Here is a 12,680-nt window from a genome sequence, read left to right on the forward strand (position 1 = left end):
ATCTTGTGGAATGCTACCCAAAACGTTTGACCCAAGTTGAACAATTTAAAGGCAATGCTACCAAATACTAACAAAGTGTATGTAAACTTCTGACCCACTGGGAATGTGATGAAAGAAATAAAAGCTGAAATAAATTATTCTCTCTACTATTATTCTGACATTTCACATTCTTAAAATAAAGTTGTGATCCTAACTGACCTAAGACAGGGAATGTTTTCTACGATTACATGTCAGGAATTGTGGAAAAACTGAGTTTAAATGTATTTGGCTAAGGTGTATGTTAACTTCTGACTTCAACTGTATATATTACTACTACTACTACCATAACAGGTACATACTCTCCTTACACCTTTAGGTACTAATGTGTACCCTTTGGGTTACCCTTTGGGAAGGTATACAGATCCGTTCCAACTGACATGTAAAGGGTACAGTGGCTGTACTTTAAGGTGCACCTTAATATACAGTAGGCTATACATGATGTTTACAACTATTAATATAATGTAATCACGTAAATTCGTGTTTTGAACTAGATTCAATTTTCCAAAATTTTGGTAAAAGCTTAAAACGGTTGCCAAAATTGTGTACCTCACATAAAAATGCGACCTGAGTTGGACAAACAAATTTCCTGAAGGTTATGCACCTCCAGGATTATGCACCTCCATTAAAAAATATATAAATTGCTTCAAGTTTGAAGTACTCTTTGTTTTCATGGAAAGTTTTATCCATCAGATTCTCATGCACAATATGCAGTAGAGTTCTGCTAAAATGTTGTTTTATTGTTCTTAAAGATATTTCCAGAAGATGTCGCTATAAGGTTTCCTAGAACTCTTTTAAAGGGCTTCACCAGAGCTTCTCTGATTCAGAAAATTGAAACTATATTGAAAGCTTTAACTGAAATTTTGGAGTAATCCAAGTTTATTTATTATTTATTATTTTTCTCAAATCATTTTCTTCGACAAAATTGTAAAGATGTAGATTAATCCTATAAAAGATGTGGTGACCATTTAGACAAGCCCAAACTGAGTCCAGGCCATTTATATACTATGTATGCTTTCTAAAGCAAACATAATAATCTAAACAATACTTTAATAATTGGTTGAATAGAAAGCCTGCATTATAAAAATTGCTCGGGAGGTTTAATATTCACTAAATGCCAACATTTAAAGGAAAGAAAAATCAAACCTTATTATGAAGGCAGGATTAAACACTCACTCCACATCTGTGATGAAGCTGTACTGTAATTAAACTAAAATATGTTTCTGTGTCCTGTGAAGGCGAACGAAGATGTTGAATTGCAATGTATGACTAGTTGGCTACTTATCTGATGTCTTCTGTGTTTTCAATTCGGAAGCGGCGTCACCATCTGATGATTAATATAAATTGAGAACATACAGTATTTGTGGTGATGTTGATGTGGTGAACTCTCTGGTGCAAATTACAGACTACAAATGTTTCTTATACAAAAGAATAAGACAAAAAAAAAATGTATACAACAGATAGCACAATCTGAATATTTGCACACACATTTGTGTTGTTATAATTGCTGTTGCTGTTGCAGATCTATTTATCTACACCTGAGCTTCTGTGACTGCTTGAATTGTCAAGATGGAACATGTTCTTGAAGCATTTAATATTGGAATAAAAGTATAAAATTTTCCTTCCTTCCATATATTTCCTTGAGGGAAGTGGGCTCATTGAAACTAATAAAGGAGTCAAAACCTTACTAATATGCTATATAACCCTAAATTGAAAGGAATTACAATTACTGGCTTTAACAAATTAACCTATTATCTGAGCTTGCCCTGCTTTAGTGAACAATTTGTCAGCAAACAATATTGTCCTCATTCTCTGTATGCATTGTGGTTATAGTTGAAACTTGCTTACATTTTTCTGTGGATAATGGATACCTGTTAGCGATTTTGCCCATCTCACTCAATAAACTAACAATTTTGTATTTATCCTCATACATTTCTGTGCCTTTTTTTATTTATTTATTTATTTTTTTTTTACATGCAATACAGAAATAAATGCTGTACTAATAAAACTATCTAGTTTAGCAATATCACACAAGCAAGTGTGGTGATTTGGTCATAGTGATTTGGTTGTTAAGCTGCCTTCATGTGCTATGACTTCAAGATGAGTTGCCGACTTTTACATTGTACATGAACGCCCCCTCAATTCGTAATTACGACTCTGGAACTAACCTTAATCTCTCCCTCAGACATGCCAAAATATCAGAAGTCTTGTTTTTATTGCCGTATATATTTTAAAACACTATAGTTTAAAACACTCATGAATTTTGAACCTGTCTGCATTCCATAGTCTAATACACACTGTGCACCGTTTTATGTCATTGGCTCGCCTTGAGTTTTTGAGTTTGTAAAGAAGTTAGCAGGCTACTACAAAAAGTGATTCTAATAGAAAATATAGTTGCTGGATTTGACAAACTTGACAAGATTCATGCCAATGTGCCTTAACAAAAGAACATATATATAAAAAAAAATTTTTTTAAAAACCTTCAAATGTCCTAGCTCATGTCTTGCTAACATATTGTGCCACTGTACAGATAGGTCTCTGAAATATTCTGTGATTATTACATCTGGATGGAGGGAAAATTTGAAATATTAATATGAAGTATTAGACTTCTGTTTATACAAGGACTGCTATCTGTTTATTAAAAATATGTATGCACGAATCATACTTTACAAAAGTTACCGTAAGCAAACGTTTCTAGCCATGCAAGTTCAGTTGTATGCATTGTTTTATTCCAAAATGCCTCTGACTCAATTTCACAAAACAACGCAAGTACGCATTTCATTCGCCGCAAGGGGTGCTTTACCTTACTTTATAATACAACGTCTTTTATGGCCAGTTTTATCTTTCAAGAAAACTACTGTCATCATGGAGTAAAAGTTTGAAGAGTGTCTTGAGCCAGTCAAAGTTATTAAAACTGTCAATATGTGTACAGCTAGCTACTACTTTCGCTTCAATGTCACAGACATTTGAAGGTAACTCTATTGCCCCTTAGAGTACTTTGTTACCACTATAGCAACACAATACCACATGTTAAGTACATTTAACACATGCACTTGGAAAAAATGTCAAAAACACGTTAGACAAAAAATGTGCCCTTAGCCAAACAGAATTTCTGAACAAACTATATCATTCTGAAGAATGTTTCCATATGTAAGCTTGAAATGTGACAAATCATTTTACTGAATAAGTAATTTGTAGTTCTCTTGACAAGAAAGGCTGAATGGGACATTTTACATTTAGTGAATAAAAAAATGTAAAAAAAAAAAATGTTTTGCCTAAACAACGCAATGCCACTGCAGACAATTATTAAGAGAACTAAAAAATCTTTATGCATTATGTTACCTTGATTTATTATTTTTGTTTGTTTTGTTTTACTCATACAGCAATTCCTTTTTCACCATCCACATACATGTTCTTCATACTGCAGTTTGTCGACCTTTCAATGATGGACTGAAAATTTGATTTATGGTAATTAAAGCAACGTTTAATTGGATTTCCTTGTGGCTCTCTGAATGAATGACACCACTTAGGGTTTCAGCAGGGGAAACCACAATTCCCTTTGGCGTGTTATCCCTCTTGTGGTTATAGTCCTTTTAATTAGATCGGGCTGTTCCTCCTAAGCACTCTTCCATCATGAACCAACCCAGGATAGCCAATGAAAATGGACAAATGTTACTATGGTGGTCAGAATGTGTTTACAGTATCAACATAGAGCAGGATAGACTGCAGGTAAGAGGAACCAAACAATGAATTTGTATACTGGAGGTCAGTCAGAGAGGTCACAGAGGTCACAATGGTGGGCAACAGAGGGAGGAAGAGGGCAGGAACTGGTGAGCCCAATGACATCTGGGCCATTAATGTTCACTATGTGATTCAGTAAACAAAGCCCTAACTACTGTAAAGCAAATTATAGGACTGTGACAAATTTCTGAGTCTCTCTCATTTGTAAGTCATTTTGGTTACTATAAAAGCATCTGCTAAATTACTAAAAGTAAATGTAATTACTCACCCCAATCTGAAAATGTAAACCGTCAATTCATTCATACTGCACTGTAAGAGTACATCTCAAATATATACAAATATACAAATATATATATTTAACATCTTGAAACATGTATCTTGCATTGTTTGCTCCAGAATGAACAGATAGATAAAATGACTAAATTGAAATCATTCTGTTGTGTTTGGTTAATGAAACCAAATGTTCTCATTACATGTCACAATAATCTGGTGTTCTGAAACAGTGATTATATGAAAGGAAACATGTACAGTTCTGATGAAAGCACTTAGGAGGTTTTGAAAGATCGACTAGCTTTGTTACAAATGTGATCAGTTCAGTGTTTTGTACTACAAGTTTTGAAAATGAACCACTTACTTGTGAATATAGTACCAAAGTGATTAAAATTTGTTTATAATTTTACTTGATTCTTATTCATGTATAATAACCCTATTGAAAACAGAACTGGTTTAAACAACTTAAGACAAGTTAATTCAGCTCTTCCAGAAATAGAAAATGAATTATGTATTATGAATTATTTTGTTCAGCTTGATCTTATAAACATTAGTTTGTTCTGTGGAGTTGGGCATGTGGAAGGCTCAGGAACAGTTCTGGGATAAGTACAGAATCTCCAAATCATAACTCTGATTTTCATGGAGGGTGGAGATTAGGTTATTGATGGTATATCTACTAACCAAAATTCTGGTTTGAAAATTCTATTTATGTATAGTCTTAAGATGAAGATCAAGTTTATTTATGAGCCGGGGTGCCTAACTGAAAGTTAAAACAAAAAATACAATGACTTTTGATCTATTTTTTTCTGAACTCTATAAAAACATAAAATAGGTCTGTGATGCCTTAAAGGAATATTCCGGGTTCAATACAAGTTAAACTCAATCGACAGCATTTGTGGCATAATGTTGATTAAAAAAAAAAAAACATTTTGACTTACCCCTCTTTTTCTTTAAAAAAGCAAATGTCTGGGTTACAGTGAGGCACTTCACTTGATCAGTGGGGGATAGATGTAACACATGATAGCAAATGCTCCTTTTAGAGTTTTGTTAGCTTTTCACTCAATTCACTCCAAAAGCTTAGATAAGTAAGCAAGACAAATAAATGAATTAATAGAAAGCCAGAAAGACTGATATATTATATATAGGGATAAGATAGATAGATAGATAGATAGATAGATAGATAGATAGATAGATAGATAGATAGATAGAAAAAAACATTTAGTTGGTTTTACATAGTTCAATTATGGACATGTAGGCTCTACTTAAATGTTTTGTGTTGCATATACCCAATGGAATTAAGTTAATCTTAAATTAGATCTGTCCAAAATACTCCACTCAATTTAACAGCTTCCTTTTAGATAGCAACAGTAGCATATGGCTTTCTATTTTTATTGCGATTAAACTGCGTGCATTTTACAGCGCGCACCAGTTTTTCTCCTCTGTGTTACACGGATTATTGCATCGATCTCAAAGCACCGCTTATCAAGAACAACCATAACAACAAACAATTGCGCGAGGGATTCACATCGCTCGGGATTCAAACCCTCACCGCTCAGGAAAACAACAACAAAAACAATCAATTGAGGTAAGTCATGGCATCTGCTCATGTTATTTCTTCCTGCATTGCATGTCACGTTTACAATAGCTTTTTCCGTCAGCAGTGAGGGATTCACATGAGATAAATGTAAAGAATTAGTCAGGCTGACGGAGAAAGTTAACGAGTTAGAGACACGCATCCGAACGCTAGTGGAGGTCAGTGAGAAAGAGAAGCCGGTAGATACTGTTTCATATGCGGGCAGTACAGAGAGCAACACACACACTTTGGTTCTGGCTGTAAAGCCCCCACAGCAAGGCGATTGGGTGACATCTCGGCGGCATATTCGCTCAGCAAATCGACACCACTCTCCTGTTCCTGTTAGGGTTTCCAATAGATTCTCCCCACTCAGTGATGCACCCACTGAGAATCATGTTGAAAGAGCCCAAATAATTGGTGATTCTATTGTAAGGAACGTGGAAATAGAGACTCCAGCCACCATTGTTAAATGCATTTCGAGTAGAGCGTCTGACGTCAGATCAAATTTACAAGTGCTGGCTAATGCTTAACGTAGATTTTCTAAAATTGTTATTCATGTCGGCACTAATGATGTCCGGCTTCACCAGTCGGAAATCACTAGAGATAATGTTAAAGGGGTGTGTGAATTTGCAAAAACGATGTTGGACACTGTAATATGCTCTGGCCCCCTCCCTGCATGTCATGGTGACGAGGTTTATAGTAGATTAGTGTCACTGAATGGCTGGATGTCTGAGTGGTGTCTAGAGAATAGAATAGGATTTATAGACAATTGGAAGAGTTTTTTGTGTAGACCTGACCTGCTAAAGAGAGACGGACTTCATCCCTCCAGGGATGGTGCCGCTCTCCTCTCTAGTAATTTGGCTCATAGTCTTAATAATGATAGTATTTGACTAACTGGGGCCCAGGTCAGGAAGCAGACAAACTGGTTAATACGAACGTCTGCTAGCTGCCTTGAGACATCACACAGGTCACAAACTACAACACTTAGAGACTGTATCACCTAGATATCAGACTGTGTCTGTTCCCTGAACTACCAAACACAAAACTCTCACTAAATAATTTAGAAAAAATTTGATCAAACTTGAAGAAAACAAAAACATTAAAGATAAACATCACATGAAGGGAGGGCTACTAAACATTAGATCTCTTTCTACCAAAGCACTAATTGTAAATTAAATTATTACAGATCATAGTTTGGATGCTCTCTGTTTGACTGAAACCTGGCTTAAACCGGATGAATATATTAGTTTAAATGAATCTACTCCCCCAGGTTATTGTTATAAACATGAGCCTCATCTGAAGGGTCGAGGAGGAGGTGTTGTTATAATTTACAGTGAGGTTTGTGGTGTTACTCAGAGGACAGGATATAAACTTAAGTCTTTTGAACAAATAATGCTTAATGTGACACTGTCAGATATAAATAAATAAAAAACTCTGTCGTCTTTTACCGTTGCTACAGTGTATAGATCACCCAGGCCTTATTCTGATTTCCTTGGTGAATTTGCTATTTTTTTTTTATCAGATCTTGTAGTTGCTGTAGATAGAGCTTTAATTGTTGGTGACTTCAACATTCACATAGATAATGAAAATGACACATTGGGATTAGCATTTATCGATATTCTCAACTCGCTTGGAGTCAGACAAAATGTAACAGGACCAACTCATCGCCATAATCATACGCTAGATTTAATTCTGTCATATGGAGTTGATGTTGATACTATAGAAATTTTGCCGCAGAGCGATGACATCTCGGATCATTACCTTGTCTCTTGTACTTTAAAATGGCAGTTATCAAACCGCTTATTAAGAAGCCACAGCTTGATCCTGGAGAACTGGCAAATTATAGATCGATTTCAAATCTCCCATTTATGTCAAAATACTAGAAAAGGTAGTATTCTCCCAAATATGTTCATTTCTACAGAGAAATAGTATATATGAACAATTTCAGTCAGGATTTAGGCCCATCACAGTACAGAGACTGCACTTATCAGAGTTACAAATGACTTGCTCTTATCATCTGATCGTGGCTGCATTTCACTTCTAGTGCTTTTAGATCTTAGTGCTACATTCGACACGATAGATAACGACATTCTCTTGAATAGGCTAGAGAATTATGTTGGCATTTGTGGAGTTGCATTAGCATGGTTTAGGTCCTATTTAACAGACTGCTACTACTTTGTCTATGTAAATGAGGAATTGTCAAACCAAACAAAAGTAAAGTATGGAGTGCCACAGGGATCAGTTTTAGGGCCTCTGCTTTTCTCCTTGTATATGCTTCCCCTGGGAGAAATCGTGGAATAAGTTTCCACTGTTATGCCAACGATACCCAACTTTATATGTCTTCAAAATCTGATGAGATTTCACAATTCTCCAAATTAGCAGAGTGTATCAATGAAATCAAAGATTGGATGGCCAGAAATTTCCTTCTACTCAGTTCTGACAAAACAGAGGTCCTTATTATTGGACCAAAAACCTCTAAAAACAAGCTGCTAAAATATAATTTGACTCTCGATGAATGTACTGTTACTGAATGAACTTCTGCAGTTAATCCAGGATGAACTTCAAAGACATTAGTCATTAATCTTACAGTTCATACAAAATCTTTGTATAAACACTGACACTTAACACTTACTTAGTTTAATAATTTTAAACCATGACTTGCACTATACATAAGTAATATTGGCATTATATTCATGATGTTAGCCAGAGGGGAACTGGCCTCCACAGTGAGCCTGGTTTCTCCCAAAGTTATTTTTCTCCATTAACCAACATCTTATGGAGTTTTGTGTTTCTTGCCACAGTCGCCTTCGGCTTGCTCACTGGGGTTATAAATACAATTATTATTTAATTACTTATTTTTAAACACAATTCACAATCTTATTTTATCAAACTACACAATGATGACTCTAAGACATTATAGATATTACAGTTTCATTTTCTGTTAATGCATGATTTTCTGTAAAGCCGCTTTGAAACAATGTGTGTTGTGAAAGGTGCTATACAAATAAAAATTACTTGACTATTATAGATATCTTTTTGTTCAGTATGTCAAGGATGGTGCTGTTGAGAGTACATTGTTTCTCAGTCAGTCTGAATGTTGATGATTCTTCAGTCTTTGCTTCATGACAAAAGCAATATATACATATTGTTAAGCAAAGTACACTGTAGAAACTCATCCATCTTCGACCTAACCATTAGCTTCATTCTTCTCCACAATGGTAAAATCTGAAAAATGTTCACCATGAGAGAATCTTCTCTAACTCCCAACATAACAGAACATTAAACATTTACAAGTCTCCTACTTCTTTCATTTTGTATAGAAATACAATAAAATAACACTTAATTTCAAAATGTACTCTCCCAATCCAGTCTCATGCAAAGCATGCTGGGAAATGTAAATCCCCTGTCCCGTTTCAGAAATACTTTGAAGTAACAAATCATTTTCACATAGTCCTAACACAATTGGATTAAGTAAACAAAGTTGGATTGTACACAGTGAAGTTAAGCTGAGACCAAATACTAAATAATTGTGTTGGATTAACTCAATTAAATTGAGAAAGCAGTAAAAATCTTGTTGAGTGAACACTATCTGTTAGAAGCTTGAATCAATTTGATCATTTCATATCAATGTAATAATATCACTTTTTGACTGTGTTGAATTTTATATGGACTTTACACAATATAATTATGTTCTCATCTCAAACGTAAATGTATATTCAATAGAGCTGCTTTCCATTTTTTTCAGTATAGATGATTAGATAGATAAATAGATAGATAGGTAGGTAGATAGGTTGGTTGGTTGTTGGGGGGGGGGGTATTACAAATTCTTATTAATAGACATCTAAATGACTAAATTCTTTTTTTTTTTTTTGTTTATGTTGATGTTTTTTTTTCTCTTGAAGATATAAAACTCTACGGTTGAGATGTCCATTTATGTTACATCTTGCTTTAAATGGGCATTGCAATTTCTTTTGTAAGTTAAAAGCTGTTTAATAAACAGCTTTTAACTTTATTAGCAGGTCTTGGAAGCATTTTATAATTTAGTAGGCTCCTCGTGAAATGAAATCTACCTCAAAGGGTCTTTTGAATTGTTACATATACCTTCCATATATTAGTATATGGCGGTCCATATAAACACAGCTTTGCTCTTTTCTTTGCCATTGCACAGTGTAGTGCCAATCTTTCCTTTTCACTACAAAAACCAAAACACCAGACCTCAATGCCCTACACTTTCCATCTTATTATATCTATAATATTTTTCAAACTTGAATAGAGGAGTAGGTATATTTGAAAAAAAAAAAAAAAAAAAAAAAAAAAAAATATATATATATATATATATATTTGTTTTTTACAATTAAAATTACTATTTATTTTTCAGTACGTCTAAGGAAAAAAAATTAATATCACCATATCTGTCCACATATACCACTCACAGATGCCCCTCTCAACTACTTTTATCCTGTGTTACCTTTAGGTTGTTTCTGCCCTTTACATTCTTATCAACTGTACGGTCACGCATGAAATTCTGGCATACATGTTTGTATTTTTCATATATATATATATATATTTTTTATCATATTCTAAAGTTTAACATCTACCCTATATAGAGCAACATTATGGTTTGATCCCTACTAACTTTTTTTTTTTTTTTTTACCTTACTCTTTGGTGGATGATCAGCACCCTTCTTCTGTTTGTGAACTGCTGCTGTTACTACAGCATTGACAGGGCCCATCCATCCATGCCAACAGACAGGGGTGGATTATGACTAGCAAGGGCCCCAGGACCAAGTTTCTTTTACTTTTGTACCACACAAAATAAAATATCAATATCTTATTTTTCCCAATGACCTAAGCCCAGTTATTTTTTTGTAATACTGGGAAGAAATGCTGTTATAGCAATGAATAGTATAATAAATGTTTTTGTTCGAGAGCATTTTTCATACAAAACATAAAGCTTAACACTATAAAGCCTAAAGTATGAAATAATAGTCAGAAAATTCAAATTTCAAATTTTTAAAGAGTGACTAAAATATGTTTTAATTAGAAACAGGAAGGCAAAAGGGTCCTATAAGCGGGCTAGGGGCCCCTATAGTCACAGGGCCCTATTGAGGGGACCTTGTATAAGCTGACAGCTGTGGGGGCCACATATTCAAGTGTATATAAACATTTGTTTTCAAAGTTAGTCAAGGGCCCCTGGGCACTGGCCCCATTGGCCCAGTCCGTAATACACCTATGCCAACAGATGAGAGGGTGGGGAGACTGCTCTTTGTCCCCCCAAATTAATATTTGTTTATGTATTTTTTTACACCCAAACAAAGGTTTACTTTACGGTTGAGAAGGTTTATCTTGTTGTGCTTCAAAAATGTTTTACTGTTCAAATTTTGCTGAAAGGTCTATGTGCTATTTATAACTTACAACAAAAATTCTGGAGAAGATTATCTTTAATAATGTTTTCATTATTTTGTCTAAATGAACTACTTACTAATGCACATCATGCCTACAGGCCAGGACACTCTACAAGTACTGCTCTTATACATATGACAGATGCATGGTTAACATGTGTGGATGCAAACATACTTATTGTGGTGTCGACACAAGGCAGTTGCTTAGGTCCACTTTTATTTTCTATTTTCATAAAAGATTTACCATGTGTTGTTGAAAACGCTAATATACTGTATGTATCCAGATGACTCAACAATGTTTTCTGCAGCACCAACATCAGCCGAGCTTCAAAAAAAAAAAAAGTGTTCAGTTGCAAACAATAACTAAATGGGTTAGAACTAATAAATTAACACTGAATATAGCGAAACAAAATGTGGGCTATTATCTCTGGTGGCAGGAATATCCTCACCAAGACTGCTGATTTGAATTTGTCCATTAATGGGATTCCAGTGGAACAGGTTATAAAGTTTAAACGACTTGGCGTGAAACTTGATAATTTATTGTCTTGGTTTGATAACATAGATCGTATTTCAAGCATGATGGGGAAATGCATTGCTGTCTCTAGGGAGTGTTGTGCGCTTGTTTCATCTTCTGTTTTAAAGGATGTGGTGCAGTCACTAGTTTTATCACATGTCAAATGGTCAAATGCATCTGAGAAATATATTTTTTTAAAATGTCAGATTGTACAGAATAGAGCAGCTAGATTAGAACTTCATTGTCCATTTCAAGTGAGCATGGCTCTTCTTCTTTTACCATGTCAAACAACAAACTCAATGAAGAGATCATGGTTCATGGATGCCTGGAATATGCTTCATATCAAGATAAGACAAAGTAAATGTACATATTTGTTTAAAAAAATTATATATATATATATATATATAAATACAATAAAAATAAATAAAGATATGCTAACAAATGCAAAAGTTCATTCATGCATTTATGCTTTTATGCTTTTTCGTTACTGTTGTTATTTTTGTTTTAATGCTTGGTATTTAATATATATATATATATATATATATATATATATATATATATATATATATATATATATATATATATATATATATATGTTTTTTTGACATTTTGTTCCATGTTTCATGTGCAGCCTAATATAATGTTCACCATATATGTTTGGTGATTTGACAGCAGAAGTTTTCTTATTTTTGTCTTTGTATGTATTACTATTTTTTTTTATCGTGTATTTTTGTATGAAACCCAGGAAAACTAGCGAACACGTGGAACTTAACTGTGGGCCGAAGATAAAGAATATTGTCAGGTTCCCATTGTAACAACTTGCCCCATCTGTGCACATAGTACTCATACTGCGTACTTAAAAAAAAAAGAAGAAAAAAAAAATTACGAGCAATATTAGTAGCCTATTCCATTTGAAACACCGCCCAGGACTTGATCGGTGACAGGAAATCCTGAAGCGCGTGTGCGCGTACTGACAGAGCACTTCTCCAATGGGAACACCGGAGGGGAAGTCGCAACACTGTGTCCTCCGACTTTACTACGAAGGTAAAGCGAAGCCAAAGCAATGGAGAGGAAACGCATCAAAAGCTCACTTAATGTTTGAAGAAAAGTAAGGTAAGATTTAAGAATAAAGATATTACGAACT

General features: G+C 34.4%; 1 protein-coding gene across 2 annotated transcripts in view; it reads left to right on the top strand.

Annotated features, from left to right (window-relative positions):
- The first annotated feature begins 12,528 nt into the window (after positions 1-12,528).
- LOC127432359 (ciliary neurotrophic factor receptor subunit alpha-like) overlaps positions 12,529-12,680 on the top strand; it is a 104,230-nt gene continuing 104,078 nt past the window's right edge. The window contains exon 1 of one of the 2 annotated variants that reach the window (XM_051683333.1): positions 12,529-12,649. The gene's annotated coding sequence lies outside the window, so the exon portion shown is untranslated. The remainder of the gene's footprint in view (positions 12,650-12,680) is intronic. The other variant, XM_051683334.1, reaches the window with a different exon arrangement.

This window comes from Myxocyprinus asiaticus, chromosome 42 (genome assembly GCF_019703515.2).
Source record: "Myxocyprinus asiaticus isolate MX2 ecotype Aquarium Trade chromosome 42, UBuf_Myxa_2, whole genome shotgun sequence".
Lineage (NCBI taxonomy): Eukaryota > Metazoa > Chordata > Actinopteri > Cypriniformes > Catostomidae > Myxocyprinus > Myxocyprinus asiaticus.